Source organism: Scyliorhinus canicula, chromosome 7 (assembly GCF_902713615.1).
Source record: "Scyliorhinus canicula chromosome 7, sScyCan1.1, whole genome shotgun sequence".
Lineage (NCBI taxonomy): Eukaryota > Metazoa > Chordata > Chondrichthyes > Carcharhiniformes > Scyliorhinidae > Scyliorhinus > Scyliorhinus canicula.
Window position 1 is genome coordinate 168,107,127 of NC_052152.1, and position 10,003 is coordinate 168,117,129.

At 47.1% G+C, this 10,003-nt stretch overlaps 1 long non-coding RNA gene across 1 annotated transcript; it reads left to right on the top strand.

The window, feature by feature from the left end:
- Positions 1-2,884: 2,884 nt before the first annotated feature.
- On the top strand, positions 2,885-9,136 carry LOC119968662. Its single transcript, XR_005461168.1, has 3 exons — positions 2,885-2,965; positions 6,019-6,080; positions 9,082-9,136. It is a non-coding gene; the product is annotated as an uncharacterized LOC119968662 (long non-coding RNA).
- The last annotated feature ends 867 nt before the right edge of the window (positions 9,137-10,003 follow it).

A 10,003-nucleotide genomic window follows, 5' to 3' on the forward strand; every position in this document is an offset into this window, starting at 1 on the left:
TCTCCCCGCGCCACACTACCACCCTCCCCCGTCCTACCCCTCTCCCCCGCTCCCTCCCCCCCTCTCTCCTCCCCCCCCCTCCCCCTCTCCTCCCCCCCTCTCTCTCCCCCCCTCTCTCCTCCCCCCCTCCTCCCCCCCCTCTCTCCTCCCCCCCTCCTCCCCCCCTCTCTCCTCCCCCCCTCCCCCCCCTCCTCCCCTCCCCCCCCTCCTCCCCCTCCCCCCCTCCTCCCCCCCCCTCCTCCCACTCTATCCTCTCCTCTGTTAGTGGGGTGTGGGGGTGCGGCGTGGAGGGGGGTAGGGGTGGTGAAGGGGGTAGGGGTGGTGAAGGGAGGGGGTTGGGGTAGGGGCAGCTGCTGTTGCAGAGGGGGGGCGACGGTGCATTGGCCCCGGGCATCCGTCGCCCCCCTCCTCTGCACGCCCGCTGCCCCTACCCCAACCCCCTCCCCTCACCACCCCTACCCCCTTCACCACCCCTACCCCACTCCAACGCCGCACCCACCCCCCCCCCCCCACTAACGGAGGAAGGAAGGGGGAAGGAGGAAGGAAGGGGGGGGGGAGGGGGGAGGAGGAAGGAAAGGGGGGAGGAGGAAGGAAGGGGGGGAGGAGGAGAGGGGGGGGGGGTGTGGGTACCGGCCTTCAGAGGGAGGGGGACGGGGTGTGGGTTGCGGCGTTGAGGGTGGGGGGTTGCGGCGTTGAGGAGGGGGGGGTGGAACCCGGCGTTGAGGAGGGTGGGGGGTTGCGGCGTTGAGGAGGGGGGGGTGGAACCCGGCGTTGAGGAGGGGGGGGGGAAACCCGGCGTTGAGGAGGGGGGGGGGAACCCGGCGTTGAGGAGGGGGGGGGGAACCCGGCGTTGAGGAGGGGGGGGTGGAACCCGGCGTTGAGGAGGGGGGGGGGAAACCCGGCGTTGAGGAGGGGGGGGGGAACCCGGCGTTGAGGAGGGGGAGGGGAACCCGGCGTTGAGGAGGGGGGGGGGGAACCCGGCGTTGAGGGGGGGGGGCGGCGACCCGGCGTTGAGGAGGGGGGGGGGGGAAACCCGGCGTTGAGGAGGGGGGGGGGGAACCCGGCGTTGAGGGGGGGGGGGCAACCCGGCGTTGAGGAGGGGGGGGCGGGGGAAACCCGGCGTTGAGGAGGGGGGGGGGGAACCCGGCGTTGAGGAGGGGGGGGGAACCCGGCGTTGAGGAGGGGGGGGGGGAACCCGGCGTTGAGGGGGGGGGGGGGAACCCGGCGTTGAGGAGGGGGGGGGAACCCGGCGTTGAGGAGGGGGGGGGGGGGGAACCCGGCGTTGAGGGGGGGGGGAACCCGGCGTTGAGGGGGGGGAACCCGGCGTTGAGGGGGGGGGCGGTTGCGGCGTTGCGAGAGATGGGGGGCGGCGTTGGAGGGGGGTAGGGGTGGTGGGGAGGGGGGTAGGGGCGTTGGAGGGAGGTAGGGGTGGTGAGGGTAGGGGGCAGCGGCGTACAGAGGGGGGGGGGCGTTGGCCCCGGGCATCCGTCGCCCCCCCCCCTCTGCCCGCCGCTGCCCCCAAACCCCCCCCGATGCCGCAACCCACCCCCCCCCCCGATGGCCCCCACCCACCCCCCCGATGGCCGCAACCCACCCCCCCCCCGATGGCCGCAACCCACCCCCCCGATGGCCGCAACCCACCCCCCCGATGGCCGCAACCCACCCCCCCGATGGCCGCAACGCAACCCCCCGATGGCCGCAACCCACCCCCCCCCCCATGGCCGCAACCCACCCCCGACACTGAACGGCGTCAGCCATCATCAATGGTTGACGCCGTTTTAAACCAACTCTGATTTGCGCCGACGTGACCCGTGGCCACGTCGGCGGGACTTCGGCCCATCCGGGCCGGAGATTTCAGGTCAGTGCAAATAAAATGAAATCCCGCCGGCGCCAGCTGTTTTCACAGGCCGCCGACGGGATTTGCACAACGCCGGTTTTTTTCCGGCGGGAGAATTACGAAACCTGCGGGAGCGGAAATGACGCCGCTTCCCGCCAATTCTCCGACCCTGCGTGGGGTCGGAGAATCCCGCCCATGTTTCCAAATCAGGATAATGAGTGACCTGGAGGGGAATTTGCAGGTGATGGTGTTCTCATGCTTCTGTTGCCCTTCTCGTTTTAGATGGTAGAGATCACAAGTTTGGAAGGTGTTGTTGAAGGACCCATGATAAGTTCCTGCAGTGCATCTTGCTGATGGTACACACGGCTGCCTCTTGAAATGAAATAAAATGAAAATCGCTTATTGTCACAAGTAGGCTTCAAATGAAGTTACTGTGAAAAGCCCCTTTTAGCCACAGGTGGAGGGATTGAATGTTTGTGCAAGAAATCAAGCAGGCTGTTTTGTCCTGGATCTTGTTGAGTGTTGTTGGAGCTGCACTCATCCAGGCAAGTGGAGAGTATTCAAATATACTCCTGACTGGTACCTTGTAGATAGTGGGCAGGCTTTGGGGGTCAAAATGTGAGTTAATCGCCACAGGATGCCTAGCCTTTGACCTGCTCTGGTAGCCACAGTATTTATAAGGCTAGTTCAGTTCAGTTTCTGATCAATGGTGACAACAGGATGTTGATAGTGGGGGATTCAGCAATGGTATTGCCTTTGAATGTCATAGGGAAAGGGTTGGATTTTCTCTTGTTAGAGATGGCCATTACCTGGTACTTTTGCAGCACAAATGTTACTTGCCAGTTGTCTGCCCAAGCCTGGATATTGTCCAGGTCTTGCTGCTTCTGGTCATGGACTGCTTCAGTGTGTGAGGTGTCATGAATGATGCTGAACATTGTGCAGTCACAGCGAACACTTCATTTCTGACCTTTTGATGGAAGGAAGGTCATTGTTGAAGCAGCAAAGGATGGCCTTTAAACATCGGACATCACCCTGAGGAACCCCTGCATGATGTCTTGGAACTGAGATGATTGACCTTCAACCACCATAACCATTTTGTTTATGCCAGGCACAACTCCAACTAGTGAAGTGTTTATCTCCTGATTCTCATTGCCTTCAGTTTTGCTCGGTTACTTAATGCCACACTCACAAATGTTGCCTTGATGTCAAGGTCTGACACTCTCGCCTCACCTTTTGAGTTCAGCTCTTTTGTCCATGTTTTAAGGAGGTCAGATGTTGAATGGCCCTGGCAGAACCCATATGGATCATCAGTGTGTGGGTTATTGCTAAACAAATGCCACTTGATAGCACTATCGACAACCCCTTTCATCACTTTACTCATGATTGAAAGTAGATTGATGGTGTGGTAATTGGACGGACTGGATCTGTCCTGAAATTTGTGGACAGGACATACTTTGGCAGCTTCCAATGCTTCCATAATTCCTGTGTTGTAGCTTGGCTAAAGACACAGCCAGTTCATTGGCACAAGCCTTCAGTACTATTTCTGAAATGTTGTCAGGGCCCATAGCCTTTGCAGTGGTCCACTGATCCATTGATTGTGAGATAGCTTAGCTCTGTCAGTCGCATGCTGCATTCGCTGTTTGGCGTGCAAGAAGTTCTGTTTGGAGCTCCACCAAGTTGACACCACATTTTTCTATAGGTCTCATGCTGCTCCTGGCATTCCCTCCTGCCTCTTCATTGAAGTATGATTGACCCCATGGCTTGATGGCTATGGTAAAGTGGGGGATATGCTGGGCCGTGAGGTTACAGATTGTGGTTGGAGACAATTTGCTGCTGATCATGGCCCACAACACATCATGGACACCAAGTTTAGAGTTGCTAGAACTTGGTGTTCGAAGTCTATACCATTCCGGTGGGTATGCCACACAACACAATGGAGAGTATCCTCAATGTGAAAACAGAACTTTATCTGCCCAAACACTGTGTAGTTGTCATTCTGATCAATATTGTCATAGACAGATTGACCTACGACAGGTAGAGTAGTGATGACGAGATCTAATAGGTTTTCCTTTTTGTTTGTTCCTTCACCACCTGCCGCAGTCCCAGTCTGGCAACTATATCCTTTAGATTTGACCAGTAATGGTGCTACCAAGTTATTTTTGGCGCTGGACATTGAAGCCCTCCCCCGGTATATTCTGTGCCTTGTCACTCTCAGTGTTTCCTCAAAGTGATGCTCAAAATGGAGGAATACTGATTCATCAGCTGAGGGGAGAGAGGGGGATGATGGCGTGGCAGGTGGCATTTTAAAGGTCAACCACATTGCTGTGGATCTGGAGTCACATATAGGCCAGGCCAGGCAAGGATCGCAGATTTCCTTCCCTAAAATGCATTAGTGACCTAGAAGTGTTTTTGCGACAATCGTTTCATGGTCACTATTACTGAGACTAGCTTATTAGTTCCAGACTTATTGACCAAAATTAAATTCCACCCTCTGCCATGGTGGCATTCAAACCCATGTTTCCAGAAAATGAACCTGGCTTACTAGTCTGGTGGCATTATCACCGAGTCACTGCTTTCCCCACCCCCGCCCACTTCAGGACTGAATACAGGTTAGAGAGCAAGATGCAAGTTACCTATTCCTGGACTATGTCTTCTTCCTGCCCCGTTTTATCTGGAGGTCACCGTTCCCTTTCTTCCTTTTGTTTTTATTTATTCATGGTGAGGTGATCTTGTATATCAATATACATGATCAATATATGTAATGCTAGTACAGGCAATTGAACACTAGAGATCTCACTATCAGGACCTATATTAATAGATTTCCCGCTCTTTCTATTGGCAGTGTGTATCTGGAGTGCAGAGAGAACAGACGTAGTAAAGCTAGAGAGAAGAAGTTATTAGTTATCAAAGCATTATATTGTGTAATTTAACTAGGTATCTCTACAATTGTTTCTTTATTTTACTAGTTGCATATTAAGTAAAAGAACTCACAATATTTCTTTATATTACTCAATAAATTAGTTTATCTTTATAAGAAGACTACTGCTCATTTCAACAACTCAGCTGGTTAAAAAGAGTAATATATGTATTACGTAAGGTAACATAACACATGGGATGTCGGCATTGCTCGTTGGGCCAGCTTTAATGTCCTGAGGTTAGGAGTCAACCATATTGCTGTGGATCTTGAGTCACATGTAGGCCATACCAGGTAAAGATTTCCTGCCGTAAAGGACATTAGTGAACCAGATTATTTTTACGACAATCGACAATGGTTACCTTTAAGATTTTTAATTGCAGATTTTTATTGAATTCAAATTACACCATCTGCCATGGTGGGATTCGAACCCAGGTCCCCAGAGATTGACTCTGGGTTTCCGGTCCAGCGATAATACCACTACACCACTACTCCCCTTGACTATGTCTCCTTCCTGCTTCTTTTTGTCTGGTGGGCGCCATTCACCTTCTGCCTTTATAATCTTCAGGTGCGAGGTGTCCACCTCCAGATCGAGCTATCTGCATAGTTCTCAGCCTCACAGACGCACCAGCTACCAAACAAGCTCTGGAAACCAGAGCTTGAGCTTCTCCATCTGACCACACTTCCTGCATGTGTGGTTATCCAGGGCATAAGAAGCATCCTACAGTTTACTTATGGTACAGAATTGAATATTCAACAGGATTGAGGTGCCCGTCATGCATTTATTTATAAGAATACTATCTACACTTATCAGAAATAAATTTAAGAATTGTTCCCGATCTGGACAAAAACAACGAATTAAAGTTTATGAATTTAAACAACTTAACTTATTTGGTAGTTTTATTTATTTATTTTAAATTTAGGGTACCCAATTATTTTTTTTTTCCCAATTAAGGGGCAATTTAGCGTGGCCAATCCACCTAATCTGCACATCGTTGGGTTGTGGGGTGAAACCCACACAGACACGGGGAGAATGTGCAAACTCCACACGGACAGTGACCCAGGGCTGGGGTTCCAACCTGGGTCCTCAGTCCCAGAGGCAGCAATGCTAACCACTGTGCCACATGCCACCCCCTATGTTGTTTGTTAGTTTCATAAACAAATTATTTGATCTAGTTTAATTTATTGGCAGATTAACTTAAATGTTGAACAGCAAACTTACCTCGCCTTGTGATGTGATGTTGCTTTGTGATTATTGTTTCTCCAGTGTTCTCTGCTGCTCTGCCACACTTTGGATGAGATCCTTGGGAGCACTTCAATGTTGTGAGTGTAAGTATATTCTGGTGGCAGTCTATTCTTTTGCTTCATAAACATGAAAATTACCCAAAATGTTTCGCGTTGTTTGGTAGTACAAAACTTGCGTATTGCTGAAAAACAGACATGTTGTTGAAGTTTTTCATCTGGCACTCATCAGGACATCTCACAAGTATACCGATATAAGGCCTGATACTGATATTAGTATTCCTGCAATGTGTCCTGATGAGTGTAAGATGAAAAGCTTCAACCTGTCTCGTTTTTCAGCAAAACTGAATTTTTATGTTAGATATTCCAAACTCCGGAACATGTATGTTCACAAGTTCTTTCTGTGCTTTGAATGGCTCTCTGCACTTAACTTTAAAAACAGCCAGTCTTCCCAAAGAAATAAGCTCTTGCCTCCTTCCCTTGTGAGAAAATTAACAATTCAACCAACACCACCTCACACAGCAAACCAAGGCACGAATAATGCAATATCACTCCGTATCAAGAAAATCTGACCTTTTCAAATGAGGGCAGTGTTGACACGATGTAGATGCCATTAGGACTACCTTTGTTATAAATATTAACTAGACAGGTGGTAGTTTGCTGTATTCCTGAGTCTTCAAAGATATGCAATGGGTTGGAAAATCAAATTTACATTGTGTGTTCCTAGAATGTTAATGTCATTTGATATTAAATTTGACAGAAGGATTGGCAAATTAAAATTTCAATTCAGGAGCTAAGTCAATAACATTTACTGCAAAATGTAATTATTAGAAATATGAAAGAACGTATACTTACATATTCCACTCAACAAATATTAGAACTAATAAATTTAGTGGATAAATTCTAAAATGAACAAAGTAAGTAACTGAAGGGGTTGTTTCATCAAGGTTCAGTGCTGAGATTTCCTTTAATTTCTGCTCTTGGGATTGTATCAGGTTTGTTATTGTCTTACATTATACCCTGCAGGCATAGATATCCTGTCATAGTCTTCATTCTGTATCACCGAAGAGTTAACTGAACTCACTGTAAGTCATTGAGGATATCTAACCCAGCTACTAGCACAGCACCCAGCAGCTGGTGATGATGCTTTTAAACAATACCTATTTTACGACATTATTTCTTCACAGGCACAGTTGTGACACATATGCAAAAGAAGTAATTAAAAGACTATGATCGTGATCCCCCAACCAATAGCTTAGGAGATAGTTGGACACCTTGGCAGTAAGAAAGTAAATCTGACAGGGTCTGAAGACAATGACTATTAGTCTTCCTACTATTTAATTAGCAGAAATTTGTATTTATCCATTACAAGTAGCATGGCAAATCAGAAGTAGCAGAGGAATCCGGACGCTGATGGACCTGCTGAATTTATCCAACATTTTCTGTTTTTACTCTAATATTAATGAACTGAGGAAAGAAAATGGACCATCTGGGATGATCTTTTGAGTAGGGCTTTGGAGACCTTTAAACCGATTCAGAAGACAATTTCTGACATCTTGTGACAAATGTAGAATTTTTAAATATTCTGAATGGTGCAGATGGCTACCTTCATTTATATTTTTTTTGTGAACAATTAGTGATCATTGGCACCTGCATTAAGCCCTGGTACAGAGAACAAATCGTCCTGAGTGATGAGATGTGACACCATCAATTATAATTCTATAAACCACTGGGCAGCACGGTGGCACAGTGGTTAGCATTGCTGCCTACGGCACTGAGGACCTGGGTTCAAATCCCGGCCCTGGGTCACTGTCCATGTGGAGTTTGTGCATTCTCCCCGTGTTTGCGTGGGTTTCACCCCCAAAAGCCAAAGATGTGTAGGGTAGGCAGATTGGACACACTAAATTGCCCCTTGATTTAATAAAATAATTCTATAAACCATTTCATAATCTTTTAACTCATAAATTCATTTGAGGTCCACAGAAATAGTGCACAAATATGTATTTTGCCTGTCTGCTCAATCAATACAACGCAATTGCTTATTTATGCACACTCTGATGTTGATTGTGTAATAATAGTATGCTACTACCGCACTCTATTGAATAGGACAGTAGATTGGATAATCAGGAGTGATTTTCATTTGATTTGCAATACAGATTTGCCTAATTTTATGTTTTTCCAGGCAAAATATTGATTTTGTACTATTGTCTTAACCGACGTAGATAATGTGAAGAGGAAAAAAGATTTAACTTGCTTACTTCTGTCCCCATGAAATTAAGCACCATAAAATAATGCAAATTCTGTAAATTGTGAATGAAATTTAAACTTCTAGTAACACAAATAATGTCTTCAGACGTTGTTGTACAACCTAACACAATATTTTATCACATATTTGCAAATAAAAGTGAACAGTCTCCTTTTAATGGACAATTGAATACATAAAAAATGCTTGGGTTAAAAACAGTCTCAATGTTATTAATTTCATATTACTTCTTTCTCTTTGAATTGGGAAGAAAGACATAGATCTTTTAAAAAAATTGCTATATTTGAATTCCATTGTTTCTTTTCTAATTCTACTCACAATTCTCATCATACATTGTATGGAAGGCTAGGAGACATACAAATTACACCAAGCAACAGTAGTGGTATGATAATAGGTTGCTAAGGACCTGCTAAATGTCAACGTGTAGCCCTCCTTGCAAGAGGATAATTATTAAGAGTGGGACAATTAATTATCAATTATAGTCAAATTTGCCTCAGAATTCTGTCATATTTTTTAATTGTTTGTCATTTAATTTGTGTTTTGCATGTTTCATACATAACCATTTATATTTTTGTTGCTTTCCTGAATTTGAGTCAAAATATTGGACAAAACAACAGTGGGTAAACTCATTGTTTCCAACATCAAATATAGAAACTGACCCTCATGTCTACATGTACTTCTTTGTTATTAATATTGAAATCATCTATTAGGTGGCTCTGCAATATACCTCAAAGGTTCCTTTGTTATTTAAGACAAATCTCCACTAAACTCTGCCTTGTCTCTACTCTTAGCCAATGCCTCTAATTTCTTTGCCTTTGAAAACAGAGTGTGGCTTGGGAAGACAGAACAGCTGGGAGTTTGTTTCTTACATCGGTACAGTGGACTATTGGTGAGTAACTGGCAAATTATTCTATTTATTTTACTTACAATAAATAGTTTGCAAAGTTAAGGTATGGTAGGGTGGAATATATCTCCTGAGCTATGTGGGAAGCCATAGGCGTCACCATGTATTCTTGACAAACACAACTGCAGCAGTGTCACCAGCTGCAGAAGCGGGAACTTCTTGTTTTGGAACTTGAACGTCAACTGGAGTCACTGTGGCGCATCATGAGGCGGAGAGCTATGTGGATAGCAGATTAAGGGAGGTGGCTACACCACAGATCAGGAGCATGCAGGCTGAGAGGGAATGGGTGATCACCAAGTAGGCTAAGAGAAACAGGCACATAGTATAGGAGTCCCCTCACTAAACAGTTTCCCATTTTGGATACTGGTGAAGACGATCATTCCTCAGAGGATTGTAGCAAGAGCCAAGTCCATAGGTGTGCACATCACCAAAAATCTGTCCTGATCTACCCACATCGACATCACCACCAAGAAAGCACAACAGCGCCTATACTTCCTCAGGAAACAAAGGAAATTCGACATATCCACGCTGTCGCTTACCAACTTTTGTAGGTGCACCATAGAAAGCATCCTAACTGGGTGTTCCCATGCTGGATGTGCCAATCCATTCAAACTTCCAATGATCTTGGCGGGACCAGAAAACCTCATGGAGGAGTGAAACTGTTGAGATTTGGTGAGAGGTTGGGACGTTTCAATGTCCAAAAGGACCAGGGTGTCCTTGTTCACGAGGCACTGAAAGCTAGCAGGCAGATGCACCAAGTAATTAGGAAGTCAAATGGTATAGAAACATAAAAATAGGAACAGGAAGAGGCCATCACGCCCTTCGAGCCTGCTGCTCCATTCA